The sequence below is a fragment of the Sapajus apella genome, unplaced genomic scaffold (genome assembly GCF_009761245.1).
Source record: "Sapajus apella isolate SASKATOON/1434 unplaced genomic scaffold, GSC_monkey_1.0 scaffold52, whole genome shotgun sequence".
NCBI classification, from domain to species: domain Eukaryota; kingdom Metazoa; phylum Chordata; class Mammalia; order Primates; family Cebidae; genus Sapajus; species Sapajus apella.
Window position 1 is genome coordinate 14,215,112 of NW_022436992.1, and position 17,570 is coordinate 14,232,681.

Here is a 17,570-nt window from a genome sequence, read left to right on the forward strand (position 1 = left end):
ATAATGGTAAAAGGATCGATCCAACAGGAAGAGCTAACTATCCTAAATATATATGCCCCCAACACAGGAGCACCCAGATACATAAAGAAAGTTCTTAATGACCTAAAATGAGATTTAGACTCCCACACAATAATAGTGGGAGACTTCAATACTCCACTGTCAATATTAGACAGATCGACAAGACAGAAAATTAACAAGGATATCCAGGACTTGAATGCAGAGCTGGACCAAGTGGATCTAATGGACATATACAGAATGCTCCACCCCAAATCCACAGAATATACATTTTTCTCAGCACCACATCACACTTACTCTAAAACTGACCACATCATTGGAAGCAAATCACTCCTCAGCAAATGTAAAAGAACAGAAATCATAACAAACAGTCTAGCAGACCACAGCACAATCAGACTAGAACTCAGGATCAAGAAACACACTCAAACCCACACAACCACTTGGAAACTGAATAATTTGCTTCTGAATGTTGACTGGATAAACAATGAAATAAAGGGAGAAATAAAGATGTTCTTTGAAACCAACCAGAATGAAGACAGAACTTACCAGAATTTCTGGGACACTTTTAAAGCAATATCGAGAGGGAAATTTATAGCAATAAATGCCCACATGAGAAAAGAGGAATGATCTAAAATCAACACCCTGTCATCAAAATTGAAAGAACTAGAGGAGCAAGATCAAAAAACTCAAAAGCTAGCAGAAGATAAGAGATAACTATGATCAGAGCAGAACTGAATGAGATAGAGACAAAAAAAAAATCCTTCAAAAAATCAATAAATCCAGGAGCTGTTTTTTTTGAAAAGATCAACAAGATAGACTGCTGGCCAGATTAATAAAAAGGAAAACGGAGAAGAATCAAATAGATGCAATAAAAAATGATAAAGAGGATATCATCACTGATCCCACAGAAATACAAACTACCATCAGAAATTACTACAAACAGTTCTACTCACATAAACCAGTAAACCAAGTAGAAACATATAAATTCCTAGACACTTGTACTATACCAAAACTAAACCAGGAGGAAGCTGAAACCCTTAATAGACCAATAACAAGGGCTGAATTAGAGGCAGCAATCAATAGCCTACCAACCAGGTCCAGATGGTTTCACAACTGAATCCTACCAAATGTACAAAGAGGAGCTGGTTCCATTCCTTCTGAAACTGTGTCAAACAATACAAAAGGAGGGAATCCTCCCTAACTCATTTTATGAGACCAACATCATCCTGATACCAAAACCAGGAAGAGACTCAACTAAAAAAGCAAACTTCAGGGCCAATATCCATGATGAACATCAAAGCAAAAATCTTCAATAAAATACTGGCAAACAGATTGCAACAGCACATTAAGAAGCTTATCTATCATGGCCAAGTAGGCTTCATCCCGGGGATTCAAGGCTGGTTCAACATATGCAAATCCATAAATGTAATCCATCACATAAAAGGAAGCAAAGACAAAAACCACATGATTATCTCAATAGATGCAGAGAAGGCCTTCAATAAAATTCAACAGCCCTTCACGCTAAAAACTCTCAATAAACTAGGTAATGATAGAGTGTATCATAAAATGATAAAAGCTATATATGACAAACCTACAGCCAATATCATACTGAACAGAAAAAGCTGGAAGAATTACCTTTGAAATCAGGCACTAGACAAGGATGCCCTCTCTCACCACTCCTATTCAACATAGTATTGGAAGTTCTAGCAAGAGCAATCAGGCAAGAAAAAGAAAGAAAGCGTATTCGATTAGGAAAGGAGGAAGTCAAGCTGTCTCTATTTGCAGATGACATGATTGTATCTTCTAGATAGAAGACCCCATCATCTCAGCCCCAAATCTTCTCAAACTGATAAGCAACTTCAGCAAACTCTCAGGATACAAAAATCAATGTGCAAAAATCACAAGCATTCCTATGTACCAATAACAGACAAACAGAGAGCAAAATCAAGAGCAAACAGCCATTCGCAATTGCTACAAAGAGAATAAAATACCTAGGAATACAACTAACAAAGGATGTAAAGGACCTCTTCAAGGAGAACTACAAACTACTGCTCAACGAAATAAGAGAGGACACAAACAGATGGAGAAACATTCCATGCTCATGGTTAGGAAGAATCAACATCATGAAAATGGCTATACTGCCCAAAGTAATCTATAGATTCAATGCTATCCCCATCAAGCTACCAATGACCTTCTTCACAGAACTGGGAAAAACCACCTTAAACTTCATATGGAATCACAAGAGAACCCGCATAGCCAAGACAATCCTAAGCAAAAAGAACAAAGCTGGAGGCATCACACTCCCTGACTTCAAACTATACTGCAAGCCTACAGTAAACAAAACAGCATGGTACTGGTACCAAAACAGAGACACAGACCAATAGAACAGAACAAAGACCCCAGAAGAAACACCACACATCTACAACCATCTGATCTTTGACAAACCCAGCAAAAACAAGCAATGGGGAAAGGACTCCATGCTTAATAAATGGTGTTGGGAAAACTGGCTAGCAATGTGCAGAAAGCAGAAACTAAACCCCTACCAGTCACCTTACACTAAAATTAACTCCAGATGGATCAAAGATTTAAACATAAAATCTAACACTATAAAAACACTAGAAGAAAATGTAGGCAAAACCCTCCAGGACATAGGCATAGGTAAGTACTTCATGACTAAAACACCAAAAGCAATGACAATAAAAGCCAGGATAGACAAATGGGATCTAATTAAATTCCAGAGCTTCCGTACAGCAAAAGCAACCATCATTAGAGTGAATCAGCAACCAAGAGAATAGGAAAAAATTTTTGCAATCTACCCATCTGACAAAGGGCTAGTATCCAGAATCTACAAAGAACTAAAACAGATATACAAGAAAAAAACAAAAAACCCCATTCAAAAGTGGGCAAAGGATATGAACAGACACTTTTCAAAAGAGGACATATATGAGGCCAAGAAACATGAAAAAATGTTCATCATCACTGGTCATTAGAGAAATGCAAATCAAAACCACACTGAGATATCATCTTACGCCAGTTAGAATGGCAATCATTAAAAAATCAGGAGACAACAGATGCTGGAGAGGATGTGGAGAAATAGGAACGCTCTTACACAGTTGGTGGGAGTGTAAATTAGTTCAACCATTGTGGAAGACAGCGTGGTATTTTTCAAGGATCTAGAAATAGAAATTCCATTTGACCCAGCAATCCCACTATTGGGTATATACCCAAATAACTATAACTCGTTCTACTATAAAGACACATGCACAGATATGTTCATTGCGGCCCTGTGTACAATAGCAAAGACCTGGAACCAACCCAAATGCCCATCAATGTTAGACTGGACAAAGAAAATATGACACATATACACCATGGAATACTACACAGCCATAAAAAATGATTAGTTCGTGTCCTTTGCAGGGACTTGGATGAATCTGGAAACCATCATTCTCAGCAAACTGACCCAAGAACAGAAAGCCAAGCACCGTATGTTCTCACTCATAGGTGGGTGTTGAACAATGAGAACACGTGGACTCCGGGAGAAGAGCATCACACACAGGGGACAGTTGGGGGGGGAAGGGGAGAGACACTAGGGGGTGGGGAGGGAGGAGAAGGTGGGGAGGGATAACATGGGGAGAAATGCCAGATATAGTGTGCACCTAAAGTAAAATAAATAAATATAATAAAATAAAATTTAAAAAACTTAAAAAAACTGGGGTAGGAGGAGGTTGTCAAATAGTAAAGAAAATTGTCAAATAGTATGAAATGATGCAGAGAAAGTCTTGAATTTTTTTAAGCGAGAATTATTCATTGACTGGGTATAAGAAAAACTTTCATGAAAGAAGTTTTGATTAAGTAGTAGAAAGAAGCAAAATTGTTGAGGGCTGGTGAGTAGGAGGAGAAGGAAGTGAAGGCATGCTTTCAAGAGAAACAAAGCAGTGGGTGAGAATACTAATGAAGGAGGTACTGCCTTCACCATTTTGTTTTACTTTAGATAAGCAAGACTTGAGTGGGTCTGATGAGGAGAAACAAGTAGAGAGTACAAAGTTAAAGGAGAGACAGACAGATAGAGACAGAGACAAAGCACAAAACAGCAAGGTCCCTGTTCTCAGGGACCTTCTGTTTAAACCCCAACCAGATGTACTGCAATTCAGTTCCAGCACTAACCATCCAGAGTTAAAGAGCATGGTCCCAAACAAGACTGCTCCTCCTTCAAATGCCAGGCACACTCCAGGGGTCCTCAAGTCACTCATATTTTTTGAATGACTGGCATAAGTTCAAAAATTCCCACAATTCCCTCAGATTCAATAACTGGGTATAACAACTCATAGAACTCATAGAATTCTGGAACCCAGAATTAAGTTCTATGAGTTGTTATTATTAATAACAACTCATAGAACTTAATTGTTAATAATAACAACTCATAGAACTCAGGTATGAGGCCAGTTTTCCCAAGGGGCTTTTATTGGCCCCATAAGTCAAATTTGATTCCTTAAAGTAAAGCCACTATTCCAGTCAAAGCTTAGTAAAATAACCAGTTTGTCCAATTGTGTTCTGTTACAAATGAAAACATATTCTTTTTTTTTTTATGGCACATCACTCCTTTATTATACTTATCTGGAAAAAGGATTTAGTACAGTTATGCTAAACACTGGACCCATGTGGCAGGGCCAAGCAACTAGAACATGATCAGAAATCAGCGAGACACTTGGACAGGACCAAGAGGCAGTTCACTGCCACAAAACAAGGTGAAGAGGGATTCAAAAACACACAGCAGGAAGCACTCCTGCCCCTCAGAGGTCAAGGAGCTGATCCCATATTGGTATGAGGAATGGCTTATTTTTTGATGACCATATGTAGTACTATTTCAAGCACCACAAGAAACCCCACAAGGGTTATTGTTTTGTACTCTTTATATACACTATACTTTCTTTTTTTATATAAAAGTAAATGTAACACCTAAACTAAATTCAGGATTCATCCCAACCTTCTAGAGCCAGCTTCTCTGGGGTCAGGGAGGAAATAATTGTCACATCACCATGCAGGTTACATTCATCTGCCACTGGAATGACTAGAGTCCCCAGGCAGTGGCCTGACTGCAGACGAGCAGAGGACTGGCTCCGGGGGACACACAGGCTCTCTTGCTTCTCCTCATTGGTCACGGCTTAGCATGTTCCTCCCTGCAAGCCTTTAGTAAACAAAGCACTTGCAAAAGCCCATCACTACCTTTCACCTCTCTTGGATAAGAGCAGCCTTTCTACAGCTTGGACCGAACTTGTGCTCTAGAAGTGCTATTCTGACTAGAATGTATGAAGGGCGTGGGTGCAGGAGACAAAATGGCTAAAATGAAAATCGAAGCCACCAGTCCCCATCTGCAGCTACAACTCAAGATGTCTACAGATGTGGTCAGTGTGACATGTGCAGGAGGGAGGGGTAGAGGGATGCAACAGGCAGGGAGGGTGCTCCTGGGGACAGCAACGTGCCCACTGGCCTTCACTTCTTGGCCTTCCCCTGGGCAGCCACAGCTTCCATGGCTTTACACATGGTCCCTTCATGCTCCAGGAATTGCATGAGATTGATGGGTTTCAAATTCTTGTCCAATTTATAGACAATGAGAATACCAGTCGGAAAGTTCAGCTCCATGATAGCCTCTTCAGAGAGAACCTCCAGTTGCTTGACAATGCCCCGGAGGCTACTGCCATGGGCTACAATCAGTACCCATTTCCCCTCCTTGATCTGAGGAACTATTTCTTCACTCCAGAAGGGCAGAGCTCTAGCAATGGTGTCCTTCAGACTCTCACAGGAGGGTAGCTGATCTTCTATGAGGTCAGCATACCTGCAATCCTTACTGATGTTGCTGTAGAAAGGATGGTCGGGCTCCATCAGAGGTGGTGGGACATCATAGGAGCACCTCCAGATCTTCCCCTGTGCCTCACCATGCTTTGCAGCAGTTTCTGCTTTATTGAGACCGGTTAGACCCCCATACTGCTGCTCATTGAGGCACCAAGTCCTCACTCTGGCAGCCACATCTGATCAATGGCATCTAGCACTGTCCAGAGGGTCCGGATTGCTCTCTTCTGCACTGAGGTGAAGCAGATGTCAAACACATAGCCAGCATCTCACACTGTCTGCTTGCCATGCTTCACCTCCTTGCGGCCCGGTGGGCTGAGGTCGGTGTCATACCAGCCACTGAAGTGGTTCTCCAGGTTCCATGTGCTCTCACCATGCCGGATCAGCACCAGTTTGTAGGCGGCCATGGCTGCAGGATGGAGATGTGACGCCAACTGGATGAAAACAGATTCTTATTGTACTTATGCAAATAACTAATTGCCATACGTTAGAAATACTCACAAATTGCTTCCAAAATCTGGAGAAATCAGGTAGAAACCAATATGCTCCAAATTGTGTTTATAGGAGTATACTTAATTGTTAAAAGCTGTCAATAGCTCAAAAGAAAACTTTCCTTGACTCTAAAAAATAAAACAAAGGATCAGCAACATTTTAAGCAAAAAAGTCAAAAAGATTACTTCAGTATTCTGTTAGTTCCATCCATGCAGTTAATTCATGTTCTGCTTGATATTCATGAATATTTCAGCTCTCCATGAGCCCTGAAAGTTTCTCCATTATTCTGATGTCTTCATCTCTAAAGTTATCAGAAGTCTGCAGTCAATAGCACCTGTTAGAGTTTTATGACTGATTATAAAACCACCTTCTAAAGAGGACCAAAGCAAGACAACAATTGTCCATGGATGACAAAAAGATTTAGGGCAACCATAGTCAAAGACACACTTGACAAGGAAATTTGTTACCTCCGTGGCACACAATAATTTACCATAATGATTATAATTATTATTGATAATGCACACTAAGTCATATCAGAATTCTAAAAGTTTCCCATAATTTTGGAACACATATCAATAACATATTTATACAAATGCAGCCCAAAGAAAACCAAATACCATTTCATATTTGACAATGCTTCCTGTAAAATTGTTATACCAAATAAGCGAAATTATGTTTGGTATTTTTGTTGTTGTTGTTTTGTTTTGTTTTGTGTTTTTACTTTAGGGAACCTAGTATCTTAAAGGATAATTAGGTCAGAAAAAGACATAATTTACAGTTTGATTTTGGAAAGTTAGTCAAATATCAAAAGTTTAAAACACTTGATCACAGGTCATTGTAAAATAAGTCATTCATTTGACCAAAGTGATAACTCAAGGATTGTTTTTTTAAAAAAGGTGAAAGCCTTCATTCTTTGAAACAGGATATTTAATTTTCCAAACAATAAGCCCTAATAAAAATAGCATGAAGCCAATTAAATTTGTTTTTCAAAATTTAATAACAATCTATGAAATTTTAATCTAGACTGTAAGCTATAACTTCTATAAGCCTTTTATAACCTTTTATAACCTTAATTAAGGAATAGGTTAATGCTTCAAGAAAACCTTGTTAATCTGACACAGGGGCCTGTATGCTGGTCTTGCATCAGTGTGCCTTTGACATTAATGATTATGATTAATTTATAGAGAAAAGGAACTTATTTTGTCTCTCAAAATTGGCCCTTACAATCTCAAACACCCATCTCTTCCACTATAGTCCCTTGGCCTTTAGTTCAATAGCTTTAATTTCTTGCTCTGTATCTCAAGACTGCAGTTTATTTTGATTGGTACCTTCTACTGGACCTAAAGATGAGCCTTTAATTGTTGTCAGTGTTTAAGATTTAGCAGGATTTGTTGTCCTTTTAAGACCCAGGAGTCAAACCCTATAACTCAATGTCACAAGGACTTTAAAAGCACTTACAGAAAGATACATGGATGTAATAACCATAATTTTTTAAAAATTTTATTAATCTCAGTTTTTTCTAAGCAAACAAAAACTTAATAACAATGGCATAGAAATTATTTCAATAAAACATAAAACCTGTTAGGCCAGTTATCAAAAGACCTTCTTCAACACACAGAATATTATGCTAGAAGACAATATTTGCTTTAGACTTTTAAGAAAATATTGTTAGCACTAGGTCACAACAAACAGAACCTGAGGGGAAAAAAACTTATATGAGCTGAAAATGAGTTGAAGGAGAGTATTAGTATTTCCCACCTTTTTAAAAAGGAGAGGAAATCAACAACAGCGATAAAAGTTGCAATGAAAGTTTAAATTTGGGTTCAAAAAAATTACTGAGTCTCTTATAATTTATTAAGAGTAAATCAACCCCTTAAGAAAATGTCATTGTTCTAACCAATTTTTTAGTGTATAAGTGGTTTTTTTAAAAACATCAAACCTAATGCCTAGAAATACGATTACAATTTCCCTTTAATTACAGACAACTTGATCATATAAAAGTTTTTTAAATAAATCCTCTTATTGTGACTTGCATAGACTATTCATGACATGCTTGAACTTTCTGGTTTTTCCTCAACATCCCTTTCTTCTTCTTGTTTTTTTGTTTTTGTTTTTGTTGTTTTTGTTTTTAATACTTTAAGTTCTGGGATTAATGTGCAGAACGTGCAGGTTTGTTACATAGGTATACATGTGCCATGGTGGTTTGCTGCACCCATCAACTCATCATCTACATTAGGCATTTTTTCTAATGCTATCCCTTCCCCCTCCCCCCATCCCCTGACAGGCCCCAGTGTGTGATGTTCCCCTCCCCATGTCCATGTGTTCTTATTGTTCAACTCTCACTTATGAGTGAGAACATGCAGTGTTTTCTTTTCTGTTCACGTGCTAGTTTGCTGAGGATGACGGCTCCCAGCTTCAAACATGTCCCTACAAAGGACATGAACTAATCCTTTTTTATGGCTGCACAGTATTCCATGATGTATATGTGCCATATTTTTGTTATCCAGTCTGTCATTGATGGGCATTTAGGTTGGTTCCAAGTCTTTGCTATTGTGAATAGTGCTGCAATAAACATATGTGTGCATGTGTCTTTATAACAGAATGATTTATAATCCTTTAGGTATATACCCAGTATGAGATTGCTGGGTCAAATGGAATTTCTATTTCTAGATCCTTGATAAATCACCACACTGTCTTCCACAATGGTTGATCTAATTTACGCTCCCACCAACAGTGTAAAAGTGTTCCTATTTTTCCACATCCTCTCCAGCATCTGTTGTCTCCAGATTTTTTAATGATCACCATTCTAACACGTGTGAAATGGTATCTCAATGTAGTTTTGGTTTGCATTTCCGCAATGACCAGTGATGATGAGCATATTTTCATATGTTTATTGGTCACATATATGTCTTCTTTTGAAAAGTGTTTGTTCATATCCTTCACCCACTTTTGGATGGGTTTGTTTTTTGTTTTTTTGTTTGTTTGTTTGTTTCTTGTAAATCTGTTTTAGTTCTTTGTAGATTCTGGATATTAGCCCTTTGTCAGATGTGTAGATTGCAAAAATTTTTACCATTCTGTTGGTTGCCGGTTCATTCTAATGATTGTTTCTTTTGCTGAGCAGAAGTTTTGGAGTTTAATTAGATCCAATTTGTCTATTTTGGCTTTTGCTGCAAATGCTTTTGGTGTTTCAGTCATGAAGTCCTTGCCTATGCCTATGTCCTGAATGGTCTTGCCTAGGTTTTCTTCCAAGATTTTTATGGTGTTAGGTCTTATGTTTAAGTCTTTAATCCATTTGGAGTTAATTTTAGTGTAAGGTGTCAGGAAGGGGTCCAGTTTCTGCTTTCTGCACATGCCTAGCCAGTTTTCCAAACACCATTTATTAAACAGGGAATCCTTTCCCATTGCTTATTTTTGTCAGGTTTGTCAAAGATCAGATGGTTGTAGATGTGTGGCATTGCCTCTGAGGCCTCTGCTCTGTTTCATTGGTCTATATCTTTGTTTTGGTACCAGTATCATGCTGTTTTGATTATTGTAGCCTTGTAGTATAGTTTGAAGTCAGGGAATGTGATGCCTCCAGCTTTGTTCTTTTTGCTAAGAATTGACTTGGCTATGCAGGCTCTCTTTTGGTTCCATATGTAGTGTAAGGTGGTTTTTTCCAGTTCTGTGAAGAAGGTCATTCGTAGCTTGATGGGGATAGTGTTGAATCTGTAAATTAATTTGGGCAGTATGGCCATTTTCATGATATTGATTCTTCCTAACCAGGAGCATGGAATGTTTCTCCATCTGTTTGTGTCCTCTCTTATTTCGTTGAGCAGTGCTTTGTAGCTCTCCTTGAAGAGGTCCTTTACATCCTTTGTTAGTTGTATTCCTAGGTATTTTATTCTCTTTGTAGCAATTGTGAATGGCAGTTCATTCTTGATTTAGCTCTCCTTAAGTCCCTGTTATTGGTGTATAGGAATGCTTGTGATTTCTGCACGTTGATTTTTTGTATCCTGAGACTTTGCTGAAGTTTCTTATCAGTTTAAGGAGATGTTGAGCTTAGACAATAGGGATTCTAAATATACAATCATGTCATCTGCAAATAGAGACAATTTGACTTCCTCTTTTCCTAATTGAATACATTTTATTTCATTTTCTTGCCTGATTGCTCTGGCTAGAACTTCCAATACTATATTGAATAGGAGTGGTGAGAGAGGGCATCCTTGTCCAGTGCCAGATTTCAAAGGTAATGCTTCCAGTTTTTGCACATTCAGTATGATACTGGCTGTGGGTTTGTTGTAAATAGCTGTTATTGTTTTGAGATATGTTCCATCAATACCTAGTTTATTCAGAGTTTTTAGCAGAAAGGGCTGTTGAATTTTCTTGAAGGCCTTCTCTGCATCTATTGAGATAATCAGGTGGTTTTTGTCTTTGGTTCTGTTTATGTGGTGAATTATGTTTATAGATTTGCATATGTTGAACCAGCCTTGCAACCCTGCAATGAAGCCTACTTGATCGTGATGGATAAGTTTTTTGATCTGCTGTTGCAATCCATTTGCCAGTATTTTATTGAAGATTTTTGCATCTATGTCCATCATGGATATTGGCCTGAAGTTTTCTTTTCTTGTTGAGTCTCTGCCGGGTCTTGGCATAAGGATGATGTTGGTCTCATAAAATGATTTGGGGAGGATTCCCTCTTTTTGGATTGTTCGGAATAGTTTCAGAAGGAGTGGAACCAGCTCCTTTTTGTATTTCTTGTAGAATTTGGCCGTGAACCCATCTGGACCTGGGCTTTTTTTGGTTGGTAGGCTATTAATTGCTGCCTAAACTTCAGCCCTTGCTATTGGTTTATTCAAGGTTCGACTTCTTCCTGGTTCAGGCTTGGGAGGGTGCAAGTGTCCAGGAATTTATCCATTTCATCCAGATTTGCTGATTTATATGCATAGAGTTGTTTGTAGTAATCTCTGATGGTAGTCTGTATTTCTGTGAAATCTATGATGATATCCCCTTTATTGTTTTTTATTGCATCTATTTGATTCTTCTCCCTTTTCTTTTTTATTAATCTGGATAGCGGTCTGTCTATTTTGTTGATCTTTTCCAAAAACCAGCTCCTGAATTTATTGATTTTTTGAAGGGTTTTTTGTGTCTCTATCTCATTCAGTTCTGCTCTGATCTTAGTTATTTGTGGTCTTCTGCTAGCTTTTGAGTTTTTTTGATCTTGCTCCTCCAGCTCTTTCAATTTGATGATAGGTGTCAATTTTAGATTTTTCCTTGCTTCTCATGTGGGCATTTATTGCTATTAGTTTTCCTCTAGACACTGCTTTAAATGTGTCCCAGAAATTCTGGTACCTTGTGTCTTCATTCTCGTTGGTTTCAAAGAACATCTTTATTTCTGCCTTCATTTCATTGTTTATCCAGTCAACATTCAGGAGCCAGATGTTCAGTTTCCATGAAGTTGTGCGGTTCTGAGTTAGTTTCTGAATTCTGAGTTCTAATTTGATTGCACTGTGGTCTGAGAGACTATTTGTTATGATTTCCGTTCTTTGGCATTTGCTGAGGAGTGATTTGCTTCCAATTATGTGGTCAATTTTAGAATAGATGTGATGTGGTGCTAAGAAGAATATATATTCTGTGGATATGGGGTGGAGAGTTCTGCAAACGTCTATTAGATTTGCTTGGTCCAGGTCAGAGTTCAAGTCCTGGATATCCTTGTTAATTTTCTGTCTCGGTGTTCTGTCTAATATTGAGAGTGGAGTGCTAAAGTCTCCCACTATTATTGTGTGGGAGTTTAAGTCTCTTTGTAGGTCATTAATAACTTGTTTTATATATCTGGGTGCTCCTCTATTGGGCGCATATATGTTTAGGATCATTAGCTTTTCTTGTTGCATTGATCCTTTTACCATTATGTAATGCCCTTCTTTGTCTCTTTTGATCTTTGTTGGTTTAAAGTCTATTTTATCAGAGACAAGAATAGCAACTCCTGCTTTTTTTGTTTTGTTTTGTTTGTTTGGGTTTTTTCTTTCTTTCTTTCTTTCTTTCTTTTTGTTCTCCATTTGCTTTGTAGATCTTCCTTCATCCCTTTGTTTTGAGCCTATGGGTATCCTTGCATGTGAGATTGGTTTCCTGGACACAGCATACCAATGGGTTTTGACTTTTCATCCGATTTGCCAGTTTGTGTCTTTTGATTGGGGCATTTAGCCCATTTACATTTAAGGTTAATATTGTTATGTGTGAATTAGATCCTGCCATTTTGATGCTAGCTGGTTGTTTTGCCCATTCGTTGATGCATTTTCTTCATTGCATCAATGTCTTTACCATATTGTATGATTTTGGAGTGGCTGGTACTGGTTGTTCCTTTCTATGTTTAGTGCTTCTTTCAGGAGCTCTTGTAAAGCAGGCCTGGTGGTGATGAAATCTTTGAGCAATTGCTTGTTCATAAAGGATTTTATTTCTCCTTTGCTTATGAAGCTTAGTTTGGCTGGATGTGAAATACTAGGTTGAAAGTTCTTTTCTTTAAGGATGTTGAATATTGATCTCCACTCTCTTCCAGCTTGTAGGGTTTCTGCCGAGAGATCTGCTGTGAGTCTGACAGGCTTCCCTTTGTGGATAACCCAACCTTTCTCTCTGGCTACCCTTAGCATTTTTTCCTTCATTTTGACCCTGGTGAATCTGACAATTATGTGCCTTGGGGTTGCTCTTCTTGAGGAATATCTTTGTGGTGTTCTTTGTATTTCCTGGACTTGAATGTTGGCCTGCCTTGCTAGGTTGGGGAAGGTCTCCTGGATAAAATCCTGAAGAGTGTTTTCCAGCTTGGGTTTATTCTCTCCATCACATTCTGGTACACCTATCAAATGTAGATTAGGTCTTTTCACATAATCTCTTATTTCTTGGAGGCTTTGTTCATTTCTTTTTACTCTTTTTTCTCTAATCTTGCCTTATCATTTTATTTCATTGAGTTGATCTTCAATCTCTGATATCCTTTCTTCTGCTCGGTCAATTCAGCTACTGAATCTTGTGTATGCTTCACAAAGCTCTCATGTTGTGTTTTTCAGTTCCATCAATTCATTTATATTCCTCTCTATGCTGTTTGTTCTCATTAGCATTTCCTCAAACCTATTTTCAAGGTTCTTAGTTTCTTTTCATTAGGTTGGAACATGATCTTTCAGCTCAGAGACATTTGTTATTACCCACCTTCTGAAGCCTGTTTCTGTCAATTCGTCAGACTTATTCTCCATCCAGCCTTGTTCTCTTGCTGGTGAGGAGTTGTGATCCCTTGGAGGAGGAGAGTTGCTCTGGTTTGGGGTATTTTCATTCTTTTTATGCTGGTTTCTTCCCATCTTTATGGATTTATCTACCTGTGGTCTTTGTGGTTGGTAACTTTCAGATGGGATCTCTGAGTGGACATCCTTTTTGTTGCTGATGAAGTTATTTCTTTCTGTTTCTTAGTTTTCCTTCTAACAGGCCCCTCTGCTGTAGGGCTGCTAGAGGTCCACTCCAGATTCTGCTTGCCTGGGGATCACCTGCAGCAGCTGCAGAACAGTAGCGGTTGCTGCCAGTTTCTTCTTCTGTTATATTTGTCCCAGAGGGATACTTGCCAGATGTCAGCCTGAGCTCTCCTTTATGAGGTGTCTCTTTGGTTATATGGGGTTTGGGGAGTTGATTGAGGAGAGAGTCTGTCCCTTATAGGAGCTCAAGTGCTGAGCTGTGAGCTCCATTGTTCTGTTCAGAGCTGCTGGGCAGGTACATTTAAGTCTTCTGCAGCAGAACTCAGAACTGCCTTTTTTCCCCAGGAAGGTGGGGCTTTATTTATAAGTTCCCTTCATTCTACTGCCTTTTTTCAGAGATGTCGTGCCCAGTGAGGAGGTAGCCTAGTCACAGTCTGCCAGCAGAGGCACTGATGAGCTTCTGTGGGCTCTGCCCAGCTGCTGTGTGAACTTCCTCGCAGTTTTGTATATAGGTGTATAGTTAGAACTGATTCAGTAATGGCAGACTGCCTCAGTAATGGCAGACTGCCTCGGTAGTGGTGGACTGCCTCAGTAATGGTGGATGCCCTTCCCCCCACAGATCTGGACTGTCCCAGGTCCAGCTGTGCTTGCTGTGAAACTCTCAATCCAGAGGGTTTCATATTGCTGGTCTTTGTTGGGGTGGGACCAGCTGAGCCAGATCACCTGGCTCCCTGTTTTAGCCCCCTTTTTTTCAGTTGAACAGACGACTCTGTCTCCCAGGCACTCCAGTCACCAGCTGAAATGGCATCCAGATTTGTGTGAGTTTTTGTGCAGAGACCCGCTGGGCTGGCTGAAACAGCCACACTGGAGACTCATGGTGCTTTTCCACCCAGGAATCTCCTGGTCTGTGGGCAGTAAAAATTCATTTGGAAATGCAGTGATCACTCACCCTCTGAGTTTTCACTGGGAACTGCAATCCAGAGCTGTTCCTGTTCAGCCATCTTGGATCATCCCCCCGTCTCCAGAATTTTTAATGATTGCCATTCTAACTGGTGTGAGATGGTATCTCAATGTGGTTTTGATTTGTATTTCTCTAATGATCAGTGATGATGAGCTTTTCTTAATATGTTTGTTGGCCACATAAATGTCTTCTTTCGAGAAGTGTCTGTTCATATCCTTCACCCACTTTTTGATGGTGTTGGCTTTTTTCTTGTAAATTTTAAATCTTGTTTAATCTTGTAAATTCTTAAATCTTGTTTAAGTTCTTTGTAGATTCTGGATATTAACCCTTTGTCAGATGGACAGATTGCAAAAATTTTCTCCCATTCTGTAGGTTGCCTATTCAATCTGATGATAGTTTCTTTTGCTATGCAGAAGCTCTTTAGTTTAATTAGATTCCATTTGTCAATTGTCTTTTGTTGTAATTGCTTTTGGTGTTTCAATCATGAAGTCTTTGCCCATGCCTATGTCCTGAATGGTATTGCCTAGGTTTTCTTCTAGGGTTTTTATGGTTTTAATCCATCTTGAGTTAATTTTTGTATAAGGCATAGGAAGGGGTCCAGTTTCAGTTTTCTGCATATGACTGGCCAGTTTTCCCAAGACCATTTATTAAATAGGGAATCCTTTCCCCATTGTTTGTTTCTGTTAGATTTGTCAAAGATCAGAGGGTTGTAGATGTGTGGTGTTATATCTGAGGCTTCTGTTCTGTTCCATTGGTCTATACATCTGGTTTGGTACCGGTGCCATGCTTTATTGGTTACTGTAGCCTTGTAGTATAGTTTGAAGTCAGGTAGCATGAAGCTGCCTCCAGCTTTGTTCTTTTGCATTAGAATTTTCTTGGATATATATGCTCTTTTTTGGTTTCATATGAAATTTGAAGTAGTTTTTCCAATTCTGTGGAGAAAGTCAGCAATAGCTTGATGGGAATAGCATTGAATCTATATATTACTTTGAGCAGTATGGCCATTTTCACAATACTGATTCTTCCCATCCATTAGCATGGAATATTTTTCCATTTGTTTGTGTCTTCTCTTATTTCCTTGAGCAGTGGTTTGTAGTTCTTCTTGAAGAGGTCCTTCACATCCCTTGTAAGTTTTACTCCTATTTTATTTTCTTGGTAGCAATTGTGAATGAGAGTTCACTCATGATTTGGCTCTCTGTTTGTCTATTATTGGTGTATAGGAATGCTTGTGATTTTTGCACATTGATTTTGTATCCTGAGATTTTGCTGAAGTTGTTTATCAGCTTAAGGAGTTTTGGGGCTGAGATGATATTTTCTAAATATATAATCACATATCTGCAAACATAGACAATTTGACTTTCTCTCTTTCTATTTGAATACCCTTTATTTCTTTCTCTTGCCAGATTGTCCTGGCCAGAATTTCCAATACTATGTTCAATAGGAGTGGTAAGAGAGGGCAACCTTTTCCTGTGCCAGTTTTCAAAAGGAATGCTTCCAGCTTTTGCTCATTCAGTATGATGTTGGCTTTGGGTCTGTCATAAGTAGCTGTGAACATCCCTTTCTTAACCAGTCACTTTATTCTAGGACAAAATTTACCTTACATGATTCTTTCTTACCTAAAATTATTTCTCTTTAAGCTTTCTCACCAAAAATACTGCTTTATTTTTATTATTTTCTTTACATCTCCCTTATTTTCTCATTCCTTTTACCTTGTTTTATACACAACCTTTCAATAAACTTAGAATTAGACAAAAATTATTCACCTTTTTAAAGAAAACTTTTTTTAGAATGTTTTCCTACAACATGTTTTTCTTTGAAAATATCCAAATAATGAAATATTTATTATTTAATTTAATTTTACATTCTAAATTATGACATTTGTCTACAAATATTTATCCCATGTAATGGGATAAATAATTATTTTAATTATTTTAATCGTTTACCTAGATTATTTATGAAAACTATGATAGCCATCATTTAAAGTTATGAAACTGCTATAACAGAGACAATGAAAAAGATCCAATCTAACTGACTCCATCTTGCCTCTAACCTCCAAGTTGTCTTTGTTCATTTCTGGGTGTAGGCTGAACTAACTTTGGGAGGAACTTAGTTTATAGTTTAACTTTGAAACAAAGATGGTTATAGTCCTTTTCCGAAACAAACCTCCTTTCTGCCTATGGATTAGATTGCCTAAAGCCACAAGATTAGAAGTTATGGTAATTTTACTAAATAATTCAAGATGTAGCTATTTTCATTAAGCCAATGTCAATGTCTTATTTATTAAAAAATAAACAAGCAAAGATTATTCTGTTTTGGGTTGGGTTTATAGTTTTGTAACCCTTATGCAAAATTTTGATACCTTATAGTATTTGACAGATATAAGTATGAAATTGCTTGATTAATAAATCCAAACAAAAATGTATGTTGGCAATTCTCTTTTTTTTCAGGGCAGTCATTATTTAATTTTTTAAACTCCCATTTAAATTTGTAATGTTTTCAATGAACATCACTTAAAGAAGTAGTCAACATAAGTTAGGAAGACATAACAATACTCTTTCTCTTAGAAAATACAACAAAAATATAATTTTTTACAGTTTTGCCCTCAAACTTTTCTCTTTAGTAACATGCCTTACTCACCTCTACTATAGGTTTGTTGTGAGAATCTTGTTATGTAAACCCTGCGTGTTCTATGAAGCATTTTTAAGCTTCTAGTTTATACCCTACTGACTCTTATTCAAGTGTTTTTTAAAAAATATTTAAACAACGCTTTTTTTCTTGTCAATATTTTTATAATTTCTAAGAGGTTTTAAGGATCTTGAGAGAAAATTTAT

The 17,570-nt window shown here is 38.0% G+C and overlaps 1 pseudogene; it reads right to left on the reverse strand.

The window, feature by feature from the left end:
• Nucleotides 1-4,943: 4,943 nt before the first annotated feature.
• On the reverse strand, nt 4,944-6,283 carry LOC116527020 (annotated as a pseudogene).
• Nucleotides 6,284-17,570: the final 11,287 nt, after the last annotated feature.